The sequence below is a fragment of the Acipenser ruthenus genome, chromosome 4, assembly GCF_902713425.1.
Source record: "Acipenser ruthenus chromosome 4, fAciRut3.2 maternal haplotype, whole genome shotgun sequence".
NCBI classification, from domain to species: Eukaryota; Metazoa; Chordata; class Actinopteri; order Acipenseriformes; family Acipenseridae; genus Acipenser; species Acipenser ruthenus.
The window spans coordinates 10746465-10759306 of record NC_081192.1 but is presented as its reverse complement, the minus strand read 5'-3'; the positions used below and the strand labels follow the sequence as shown (position 1 = coordinate 10759306).

General features: G+C 36.9%; 1 protein-coding gene across 2 annotated transcripts in view; it reads left to right on the top strand.

The window, feature by feature from the left end:
- phf14 (PHD finger protein 14) overlaps positions 1-12842 on the top strand; it is a 141893-nt gene that overhangs the window by 103102 nt on the left and 25949 nt on the right. The gene's annotated exons all lie outside the window — the stretch shown is intronic.

Here is a 12842-nt window from a genome sequence, read left to right as displayed (position 1 = left end):
GGTGTTTGTTTTGTTTTTGTTTTCATTAAAAGTACGCGCAAGCAACCTGTGTCGGGTCTGTGTCGGGTCTGTTTTTTAAAGGGTCAAAATGAACGAGAGTGAGTGCCACTCCTTTACTATATATATATATATATATATATATATATATATATATATATATATATATATATATATATATATATATATATATATATATTATTATTATTTATTTCTTAGCAGACTCCCTTATCCAGGGCGACTTACAATTGTTACAAGGTATCACATTATACATTATACATTATTTCACATTATACAGATATCACATTATTTTTACATACAATTACCCATTTATATATATATATCTATATATATATATATATATATATATATATATATACACACACAGTATAATAAAATTGAAAACTTGACACTGAAAGACTGATAAAGGATGTATCATTCTGAGTGTAAAAAGACAAGACTGTACTGATGCAATACCTAGTTAAGTGTGAAAGGGGATTTTCTCATATGCACGTTAAAATGTAGTTAACGTGACCATGCGTGATGCAATAATGATTTGAATAATTTACTGTATTTGGAGTTAGTTTTTTTTAGAAGAAAAAAAAAAAACAGCACCCTGTTTATAATCCCAAAAGTGAAAAAGCTTGTTAAAGGGTGTAGTTCGTCTTATAGGTGGATTGACAGATCATAGGAAAATGAAATGTGTTGTCTGCCTAAAGAGTGTGAAGAATTTATTCTGTTCTAACAACCTTACAAGGTACTTTACTTGCAATTCTGTTAACTCTACTATATATTTCCATATTTTCCTTTCTGTCAAATAGTGGACAATCAGTGACTTTGCTGCAAGGCATTAGGGCAGCATCTTCTTGACTGCTTATTATTTTCAGTACTAAGCAGTCTATTTCTATAAATGCCTGCCAGTTGCAATAAAGCTGGAGGCTAATAAGAGCATACCGGCAGCAGTCTAAAGGATAATATCACCTGTACTTGCATGTTTATGTCAAATTATTAATTGGAATTTGTATTTGTTTTCCCTATACATTTAAGGTTTTGTTGAAGTAACCACCTCTATCCCACACACACAAAGAAAAGAACATCGAAATAGCAATACAAAATTGAAACATGTTTATACATTTCTGGAGCACATTAATCCTTGTGGATAAGGGATGAGTTGTTGTTAATTGTGGATCAAGATGAAAGAGATTTACTGATTGCAGTGAAAGCAGCACAGACTGTGCTTGTTAAAATCCTGGCTCTTTTAGACTTCCATTGTTGTTTGAAATCTCGTTATGAAGCACTACAGACTGTATGTAATGGCTTATTATCAGATTGCTGCCTTTAAGAAAACCTAGCTCTGTCAGAAGATCTTTTAAGCCCTACTTCATTTTAATGTTAATGTTCATTAAAATGGCACAAGTTCCACAAGAATAAAAATAACAGTTTGCTTATTGAATTATATTGTAGTCTGCACAGTACTGTGTATGTCTCCATTGTAAATTAATTCAATTAATAAATGTAGCAGCATTTAATTCTGTTTAAAGGGCATCAGTCTTGGTTTAACAGTATAGTTTCTCAAGCAGCATTTGCATGGAAACTGGAGGTTAATAAATATTTTAAATCATAGAAAAATTTGCTTAGTGAGGTAATAGCCTTTGCAACTCATGAATATACAAATCTAAATACGTTTACGAGGCATTCTTATTTATTGCTGAAACACTTTTTATTCTGTGTTTTGGACCTTTCTCATCTAGATGTAAGGCAGAGTGAACAGCTGTTCTAGTACTTTTTCCCATGTGATCAAACTTTAATTGGGTACCATTGGGACCATGTAAACCAAATGCAGAGCCGTAGTGTATATGATATACCTCTTTATAACACTTTTTGACCTTTCAGGGAATCGTACTATTTTTATTTGTTTCACCGGTAATTTCATTGCAGTGGATTTACATTCATTTGTGTATTACGCTGGTCTACACTTATGTCTAGTGCAGCTTTAAATGCAGAGTTTTAATTAAGGTTTTACCTGACTTCTAATTTACCGGATTATAAATATTAACAAGTAACCACCCCAACTTCATCCTTTGGTTATGCTAAATAAGGACATTTAGGAATCCATATAGAATGCAACTGACAGGGGACCTGCACCTCCATTATAAGGATTATGATTGTTACACAAGCAGAAAGTAATTGGATTAATTAAAGTTGAAAAAGACAGAGACTTAAAACTAGGGCTGGGTATCGGCAGTGTCTTCACAATACGATACGTATCGTGATACAAGGGTCACGATACGATACAGTAAATTAAGCATGAAAAAAAAATTACACAATTGTCTAATTTGCTTGTGCAAGTGTTTGCAATAACACTGGTAAAGCACTTCTGGTCAGATAAGCTTCACGGCCTGTTTTGCTTTTGTTTTCTGTTTTATTTTTTTAAATAAATTTATTTGAAACAAAATTACAAATGGCTCCAGGCCAAAAAAAATTGGTCCCCAAATTCAGTTGCTGGGTGCCACTTCAGGAGCAAGTTAGTTGCTACCATATTCACCTGCTTAAAATACAACTACTTGCATTTGTAACTTAATGCCTGTACTCACTTGTTTGTTGCCACATTCTGTTAAGTGGTTAATCTATGCAGCTGATGACTGCAATGAACTCAGCATGTTTATATGTTGTGTCTGGAATTGGTGACGCCACCTCTAATTGTGTACAGTTGTAACGTGAAATAGCATGCTGCACAGCGTTGCCAGACGTACGATAATTATCGTATTTGTACGATTATTTCAACCCTTGCACAATGTACGATCGATAATTGCAAAAATGGCCAAATGTACGATAATTCTGGCATGTCCACAAAGTATTCGACCTTCAATTTCCAGTTTAAATTTCCTAAGACTTTTCCTAATGACCTTCCAAGTCACGCAGCCACGGGCTTCAGCGGCTGCACAGATGTGTAGCTTTTTCGATGCACACACTATGTATGTTGTCAATGAAGTGCGACTTGATACCTGAGGCGGTGGAGGTATGTGACGACTAAGCACAGTAAAATATATTTTATATATTTGAAAGCTAGTAGGTAAGCAACATGAATACTGACTACACAGACTCTGTATTTAATTGCATTATATACAATGGAACATTGTAAACTCACAGATAACTGTAAATAAATGAGTGCAACACTAAGTACCTAATACAGTAGTTTACAAATTAAGAAAAAAATAGCGTGGGCAACCAAAGCATATATGAATTACATTTCTTGCAGTAGAACAAATAGTTAAACAAAAGGTGCTTGTGATCAGTGGACGATGTTGCGTAGATAAGCGCAGTGCTTATGATACAGTTTATATGATATCACATATTAAGGATGGCAAAAAAAAAACACGTTGTAGATTCTTAATTTTATAATGTACGATAATTCTTCTGAAAATCCGATAATTTTGAGGTTCCAATACGATATTTACACTTTTCAGATCTGGCAACGCTGATGCTGCAGCTCCCATGCTCAGTGTCAGTGAAGTCCTGATCAGACAGCATGTAATACAGACAGCTCTTATGATTTCATGTTACCATTTATTTTTCAGTAAAAACAAGTTTAAATTGTAGTGAGTTGGTTCTGCTATTTAAGATAGTAAATACTAAATGTTTATACAGCACTCAAACCCGTTTGGTCACTGTCACAACTGTTGCATTAAACTGGGGTACTGTATTCTGTGAGTGTTAATATAGCACCTATCTGCCCTTACACGCATTTGTATTAGATTAAATTGTTGTTGTTATTGTTATTATTATTATTATTATTATTATTATTATTATTATTATTATTATTATTATTAGTGTATTTGTTACCGTCCTTCTTGCACTTTAGTTTATTAAAACATGTGATATGCGTTTTTTCCCCTCGACGGTGCATTTTCTAGGTGCTACACTTTTCTCTGATAAAAATTAATAAAAATCAATTAGACTAGCATTCTGTCACCCTTATGTAGAACATCTAAATGTGCTTTCATTGTAGAGTATGGTTAAATACAGAAAGGTTAAAACTGATACATTCTTTCTACTTCAGAAAGTGCAAACAATACAGACTTGTAGAAATAATTGCAAGTAAAAAAGGTGTGCAACTAAAAGCTGATTAATTTTACTTTATAACCTTGGCTCTATTATGACTAGAGCAATAAATGAAAATGAAAGTGTTAGTATACAAGCACCAGTAATTTCACAGATGCATTGTTTTCATGGCAGCACCTTTTAATTGAAGTGCAAGAGCATGAATTGTTTTTCAGATCACTTCCAAGTTAATTATACAGTTTATGTGACAAATAAAGTTCTTGAAGCACAGTTTTTTAAAGTTATATCATTCATAATAAACTTCCATAGTCAGATGTATAAACGTGTTGACATTCTTGGTGTCTTTTTAATTACAAAATAAGTCTGATATATCAATTAAAAGCAATGATGACGGGAGAGATCATGTGACCTTACCACTGGGATGGCTACTTGCTGATAGAGCTCCTGTCTCCACTTCACTATTTCATTTATATTTGAAGAACTTACGCTCTTTGTATTATTTTTTGATAATTTTTAATATAAACATTATTTACTTACCATTTTTGGATGTCTACTTCATGTAAGGGACCCGTTGCTTCCCCTCAATCCACACCGGAGGGAAAGCGTATGAAGAGGTCACTGGGCCCCAACGAGGTTGCACGCACTTTCCGTGCGTCATTTCAGGAAGAAATTGACGAGGCTTTATGGCCTGTGATTCAAAACGTAACTGAAACAGCTACTATCCTCAACGCTCTTAAACAGGTTTTTGATATTGTTTCCTCTATGAAACAGCTAACTGCCAGGCAGGATATCACCAGAGCTGATCTTCGACAACAGAAAGACTAAATCAATCAGTGCAACACACGTATTGATGCTATACAGGATAAGATGGCGGTCCTTGAGGACAGAAATCGTGGCTGTAACGTCAGACTGGTGGGGCTTCCTGAAGGGGCCGAGTAGGAAAGGGGAGGCTGGGATTTGGGGTTTAGGTGTAGATGGGGAGCGCAACCAACAAATGAGAGGTAGTACATACCTTAACTGTGGTCTTGAGTTTTCTGATATGCAGTGTGCTCCTTCAGGCTTTTTTCTTTTATCATTCTAAATTTTTGTACCAACGCTCCCTTCTCAGTTTAATTTACTATGTTTTTGACAATTGTTGTATTGGGGTGGGGAGGGAGCAGAATCTGCGAACGAGAGGGAGTACAGATGTTAATTGTGGCTTGAGTTTTCTGATATGTAGTGTGCTCACTCTGGCTCTCTTTTTTATCACCTTAAATTTTTGTAAGCATGCTCCCATCTCTGTTTATTTTGCTACGTTTTTGTCATTGCTATGCTGCTGTCCTATAGAATATTGCTATATGATGAGTGCTGAGTCGGATCTTTCTCCATGTCATATTTTCTTGCTCTCCGAGTGCTATGTCTTTTACTCGTTAATTTTCCCTGATCTTTATCTCTATTTTTGACCATGGGTGGTGTTGTCATTAATTCCTGAAATTTGCGAGGGGGCCAATCATCCTCTAAAAAGAGCACAGTGCTTAGACACTATGTAACACAATTTTTGTTCCTGGGTAGTAAGTGTTATTTCCTAATTGCTTATGCCTCAAAAGTATAGAAAATGGCTATTATTCCCCACAAACTTTACTTTTGTGACCAGGACAGTGATATTTTGAAATGTACCTATTTCCAATGAGAAAACGGGTGAATTTGTGTCTTTTCGTTCACATAAAGTCAGAAAAAACAACATATGAATCCAAATTAACATGTATTTATACTAAAGTAATACAAAAATGACTACAAAAGATTTAGAAGTGAGTAGTTTTTCGAGATTTACGATTATACTGTAAGTCACTTTCACGAATCAGCCCCCAAATGTAGTCTCCCATCATGTTCTCGTTATACTGTCCTTGGTAGCGGCGTTCAAAGTCCAGTATATCCTGGTGGAAGCGCTCGCCTTGCTCCTCCGAGTACGCTCCCATGTTCTCCGTGAATTTATCAAGATGAGCATCAAGGATATGGACTTTGAGGGACATCCTACAGCCCATTGTGCTGTAGTTCTTCACCAGAGTCTCAACCAGCTCCACATAGTTTTCGGCCTTGTGATTGCCCAGGAAGCCCCGAACCACTGTGACAAAGCTGTTCCAAGCCGCTGTCTCCTTACTAGTGAGCTTCTTGGGGAATTCATTGCACTCCAGGATCATCTTTATCTGTGGTCTGACGAAGACACCGGCTTTGACCTTTGCCTCAGACAGCTTAGGGAAGAAGTCTTGAAGGTACCTGAAGGCTGCCGACTCCTTATCTAGAGCTCTGGCAAATTGTTTCATAAGGCCCAATTTGATGTGCAGTGGTGGCATCAGCACCTTCCGGGGGTCCACCAGTGGCTCCCACTTGACGTTGTTCCTCCCAACAGAGAACGCGGTCCGCTGTGGCCAGTCCCGCCTGTGGTAGTGCGCCTTGGTGTCCCTGCTGTCCCAAAGGCAAAGATAGCAGGGAAACTTAGGTAAAACTGCCTTGGAGACCCATCAGAAATGCCACCATTTTGAAGTCTCCTATGACCTCCCAGCCGTCATCATACTTCAATGCATCCATCAAGGTCTTGATGCTGTTGTAATCCTCTTTGAGGTGCACCAAGTGAGCCAGGGGAAGAGACAGGTACTTGTTACCATTATGGAGCAGCACGGCTTTGAGGCTCCTGGATGAGCTGTCAGTGAAGAGGCGCCACTCATTCTGGTTACAGACGATTCCGATTGCCTCGAACAGACTGGTCACATTGTGGCAGAAGCAGAGCCCATCTTGACGGGTGAAGAAGCTGGAAAAAGGTTGGTGACGCTTCCTCTGATCTGCGACTTGCACACTTTCATCCAACAAGTTCCACTGCTTGAGCCTAGACGTCAAAAGCTCGGTATTGGACTTGGTGAGACCAAGATCTCTAATCAAGTCGTTGAGGTCTTTTTGGTTGGGGTAGTATGGGTTTCTCTCCTCAGCTCCACCTCTGAAATTGTCATCTGGATCTACAACGTCTTCCTCGCTCTCTGACTTGCTGCTCTCTTCTAAAGACGGCTGCTCTCTCTCCGGAGGAGTGGGTACGGGGAGCTCATGGCAGTGTGGCACCGGGGCGAAGGATGAAGGAAGGTCCGGGTACGTGATAGCAGGTGCATTCTTGCCAGTCCGACGTTTGGAAGGGTCCACCATGCAGAAGTAGCAGTTGCTTGAGTGGTCAGTGGGTTCCCGCCAAATTCTTGGGATAGCGAACTTCATGGCTCTCTCTTCCCCTCTGTACCATCCTACAAAAATACATTTATTTCACCCATGACTAATATGTAAGAGATTCTCGCAACATTTTTCATATATGATATATTTTTTCAATAACATTGAAAATTGTAAAACATTTTAAAATTAAAAACTTTTACAATTTTAAAAATTAACAAATTTTATAACATAAAATTCCGAGCAACAATTGTCCATCTTACCTTCCAGAGTTTTTTTGCAGTGCTCGCAGGTGAAATGAGGTGCCCAGGGTTTGTCTTGATCCCCGACAGGCATGCCGAAATATGCCTTGTAGGCCTCACACATCTTAGCAGATGCTTCCATGGAGTACTTTTTCGCTCTTGATAAATTGGCCGCAGACATAGCAAAATGCGTCTGCCGGATGCTTGCAGCCTCTTGATGCCATCTCAGAAAAATGCAGATATGTATCCACTTAGGCAGCTGGAACTAAACTGAACTGGTGGGCTTAAGGCCCCTGTATTTATACTACTATTTATATTACTGGAAGGTTCTAGAAAGTTCTAGAAGTGACTCCAAGTTTACTCAGCACTGAATCTATCTGAAATGTTCTGGAAAATAGGTAAATTTCAAAATATCACTGACCTGGTCACAAAAGCAAAGTTTGTGGGGAATAATAGCCATTTTCTATACTTTTGAGGCATAAGCAATTAGGAAATAACACTTACTACCCAGGAACAAAAAAAAAAAAAAGAAAATTGTTACACGGTTGAGAAAAAAGGTTGATATTGCTTGTTTGCAGGAAGCTCATTTGGTTTCAAGTGATTTTTAAAATAAACATTACAAGGTAAACATAAGTATCATGTTATGTTTTGCGGTTTGCGAAGTCCACAGAGAGCCAAAATATATTAATCTCGGACCATGCCTCTGTGTCATGCATTTTCAGTTTTTCACAGGGTGTATTCCATCTGTAGATGATTTTCCGTCTTACTAAAAATATTTTGGGAACTGTGAAAAATGTGTGTGTTTGGAATGTGTACTGTAGCAATGGCGGGCGTTGGTGAGCCGAGAGCTGATTTCGTAAGCAAGAATGAAAAGTTGTTTTCAGCTTCTTGCACTTTACCATGAAAAAATAAGCATTTTATTTTCCTTACAGTATTACACTGTAAAGTCATACTTTTATCAGAGCTGTGCATTTGGTTACTATGGCAACGGGGTCAAACAAATACAGACTTCATGATTGGTGTTCGAGTTATACTTGTACTAGTCTGTACATTGACCTAGCGAGTCAGTGGCATATATGAGGTTACAATTTACTAATAATTTGAAGGTATCTGTGGTTTTAAAACTTCATAATTATTTCTACGTAGTATTAGAAATGGAAAGAAAAATACAAAAACTGTCATTTAAGGTTTGCCATGTATACAATTTATTGATTTAAAGGGAACAAAATATGGAACTTGCACGTTCCTTTTCAGTAGTATGTCAACATAATTTTAAAAGGTTTACAAAACTTGAAAATGTCACTGAATTTGTCACTCAAGGTTGTTTAAATATATATACATATGTTTTTGTCTGCATGTTTTTTTGCAGCCAACACATTTATAGAACATTGATACATTTTTAAAGATTGAGTTTCAATGCTTGAATGCTGTTTGACCTTTGACGTAGTGCAAATGCTTCCAAGGTTAACTCAAAGACATTCTATTTAATAGAATATAAATAAATAGAATATCTTTGGTTAGCTGTACCTGAGACACTGCAGTGAAAATGAGCAACCGTATTTAGCTGGAAACAAGGTATTCTCAGCACAGTAATAAGCTTTTAGTTTTGGTATGAAGGCAGCAGGAGCATAGCACGCCCTTATGCATGGTGACTCAGAGGTAACAAGTTATTACAATAAGCTAAGAAACAAGCAATACAGCTTTTTTGTTTAGGGTTTTTTTTTGTTTCTGTTTGCATTTTGTTTTGTAAAATGAAATGGTTTGTGCAATTTTTGTGCACAGTGTGTTTGTTTCTGTAGGTTGTATACGCATATTTGCTTTGTATTTGTAGTGTACAGGCTACGTGCAACTACTGTTAAAATATAAACTGCTAAAAACGTTCACCTTGCTTCAAATCGGCACCATACATTTTCCGTCTATGGCTACTTTGCTCTGTTCCCACCCGTTTTCATTCTTTTGGAAAGATCTACGTCTCGGCTACACTTGGCCAACGCAAATCTGATGGCAGCATTGGATACTGCTGCCGATAAAGAGGCACAGTTGTTTGAGTAAGATCAATTGCATATTATGGAATTTCCCCCAAGAATAACTTTCATTAATTTAATTAAGGTATATTATTAACTTTATATTTTAGTTTTAGTAGTTTATTGTATCTTGTTGTAATATTCTGGTTTCTGTCTTTAATATTATTTTGTATTTTTGTATTGTTGTGGTATTTTTTTTTTTTTTATCTGTATTGTTTCCCCCATTTCCCTCTTCCCAAGGGGTGGGGAAAAGAAAGAAAAATTAATAAAAAAATAATTGTTCACAAAAAAAGCAATGATGACTCATTTGTAAAATGAGGAATCTCAATCCCACTTAATACATATTGAGAAATCCAAAAGGTGGTGTATAGATTCGGACTGAGGCGCCCTGGTCGTGTGCCAGCAACATTTTTCATTAATCTGGCGTTAAAGTTACTTTAAAGTTCTCGGACAGAACCGATTTTAAGATATACTACCGTAGCAGCTCTGGGATGGATTTAAGATTAAACTAGAAAGGTTAACAGACAGCAGGCTATGCTAGGCTGAGTTATAAAATCATGATACCTTCAAATCCTAAGCACTGTATGTCATGTCATTCTACTGTGTGTTCCCATTCTAGTCTTATATTTAATAAATATTGAACATCAATACTTTGGAAGGCTGCTATTTCAATTAGTATGCACTACATTCATATTAGACTTGTTAAAAGGGTTTGGCTAAGCTATTAAGGCTGGTTCATACTTCAGACTCTGACATAATTTCTGGTCAGAGTCGAGGGTCGGCGACCCTGTGTAACAGGCCGGAATTACATCATCCACACTCATGCGACGTGCGTCTTTTTTGGAAAGTCGTACAGCCTTTTCCGATGCGTCTGTGACCTGAAATTGCGTGGGGTTGGATGATGTTGAAAAATGTGAACATTTGCTGCATGGTCGTACACTGGTAACCATCATGGAGCATGACTTTGAGGAAATTTTAATAGAAGAACTTTGTAAACATCCACATTTATATAACCCTCACTTAAAGAATATAGAGATGTCCAAATAATAGAAACAATGTGTGTATTATTCAGAAAAACATTGAAATGGACTGTAGAGAATGTAAAGCCCTTGGGAATTGCCAGATGCTATGTGCAGTGTGACTGCAAGTCTTTCTGTGTCACTGGCTACACATGTGTATTTTTGCGTTGAAGCCATGGTCCCGATCTGTTTAACAGATCATCAAACCTTTCACCTGTCTTTCTAAAATAACTCACTGTCACATACCCACATCTTTCTAATTAATGTATAAAATTCTCCCTTTCGGATTCTCTGTTGATTGAGAAAATGGATGTATCAACAACGATGCTTTTGATTTTTTTAAAACCTCTTGTATATGAGGTACAAACTCAGCGCATCTCATAAAATGTCAAATTTTCCAATTACATGAATGCAGTCTGTATTTAAAGTATGAACAACAGCTGTGCAGTCAAAAGGGCTGCGACATGATGCGTCCTTCATACAGCAAATAGTGAAGCTGCAGAACGCCTGAGTGTAGCCTGATATATCGCTTTCATCTGCGACAGAAGTATGAACCAACCCTTAGTCTCTGCGTGGAGCTGACATTTTGTGGTAGCACCATTCTAGCCTTCTTTGAACCTCAGGTGTTCTATATGGAACCAATTGCCCAAAGGTGGACTGTTGTGGGTGCCCAACCCCAACAAGGTTATTTGGATACTATTAATTGTTTTAATAAAAAATGGGTATCACACCTCAGGTTATGGTCATATGCAAATATCTGACATTAAAGGCTTTGCTAGGAAAGAGGGTCCCAATTATCAAAAATATGTGCATTATTGACATGTATGATGTAACCATTTCTGAGCGTACCTGATTGTTTGGAGCAGTTAACATATGGTTTTAAAAAAATGGTTAGATAAAGTGCTTTATTTAACTGGAAGAAAACTCTAGCTGTAAACCCTTAATTCAGTAACTTTTTTAAAATTGTCAACCCTTGGGTTTTCCATCCAATTTAATTAAAGCTTTAATTATTTTTATGAAAATTTGAAAATAATTCTCATTAAGGTACAGCTTGAAAAATAAAGGCTGGTATTTGTGTTATGCTGCTGCTGATAAAAGTCTTTATTAGAGAGTTTGGTTCAGTTCATTACTGCAGTCGCTTTCAGAGCCTGGCACTGGAGATAAACCTCCTGCAAATAGACAGCATCCATTTTCCTTCCACCCCAGGCCACGCAGAATTGATTTGACTAATAAAATGACAGCCTCCTGTAATATACTGATGGGTTTTTAATTTGCAAGCCAGTTACATTGCGATGCAAACCTTGTTTAAAGCCAGTTTATGGATTGTGTGATTCACTTGGGTCAGGGTAAATGCTAAATAGTATACGAACAAGTGCTACATAAACATAACATATTCAGCCTTGTTTACTACAAGTATAAGAAGAAAAAAACAAATGATTGGTAAGCTTGTTTTTGTAAAGTTGATGTGTCCGTAAACAGAACAAAGTGCAAAATATAAGGTCTTAACATCAAAATGTGTTTTTCCTTTACCTTGTCATTTTATTTACTTCATCACCTTTCACTTACCTTTTTGTATGATGTTTACAATACTTCTGAGTGGAACTAAATTTTTTAAATTTTAGTATTGTGTTTTATTAGTTCTCGTTACACCTCATCTGAAGATTAGAATCCTTGTTGCCGGTTCCTTTTTGTATTTTTCCGATTCCAAAGAAATCACCAAAAAAGCAGTGCCCTTTTAACTCTGCTATCCCCACTTTGTTCATACTATTACTATAGACCAATGACCAGTTCAGTAACTTGAAGTCCCATGTAGTTTACCCCTTAATGTTTCTTGTGTTTGTTTTCATATAGCTAGTTTCTGCTGTAGAATGAGGAAAGGGTTGAAACATTGTCGCATTATAAATGTGTTATGTGTTTAACTGTTTAGAATGTGGGTAATACAGTATCAATGTGTATCAAAACTAAAACTAATAAAGGTTCCCTTTTCAAGTACAAAATGTAACCATTACTGTATGGGTATTTACCTCCTAAAGACCCCGAAACCTGAATAAGATGTATCAAAGTTGCTCGCAAAGCCTGTGACACAGTCATGGCCTGCCCCCGAGGGCATAAAAGCACTGAGCTCCCAGACTTTTGTGCCATTTTTCAAGACTGACTTGATGGACGAGCCTTATTCAGATAAGTATTTGCTACCTCTAACTGCTATATAATTTGCATTTATTGTGTTTTTATACAAAATGTATGTGATATTAAAATAATCACTGTAATAGTTTTCACTAATTCCATGTAATTGTGCACCAACGCTTGTTACGTCC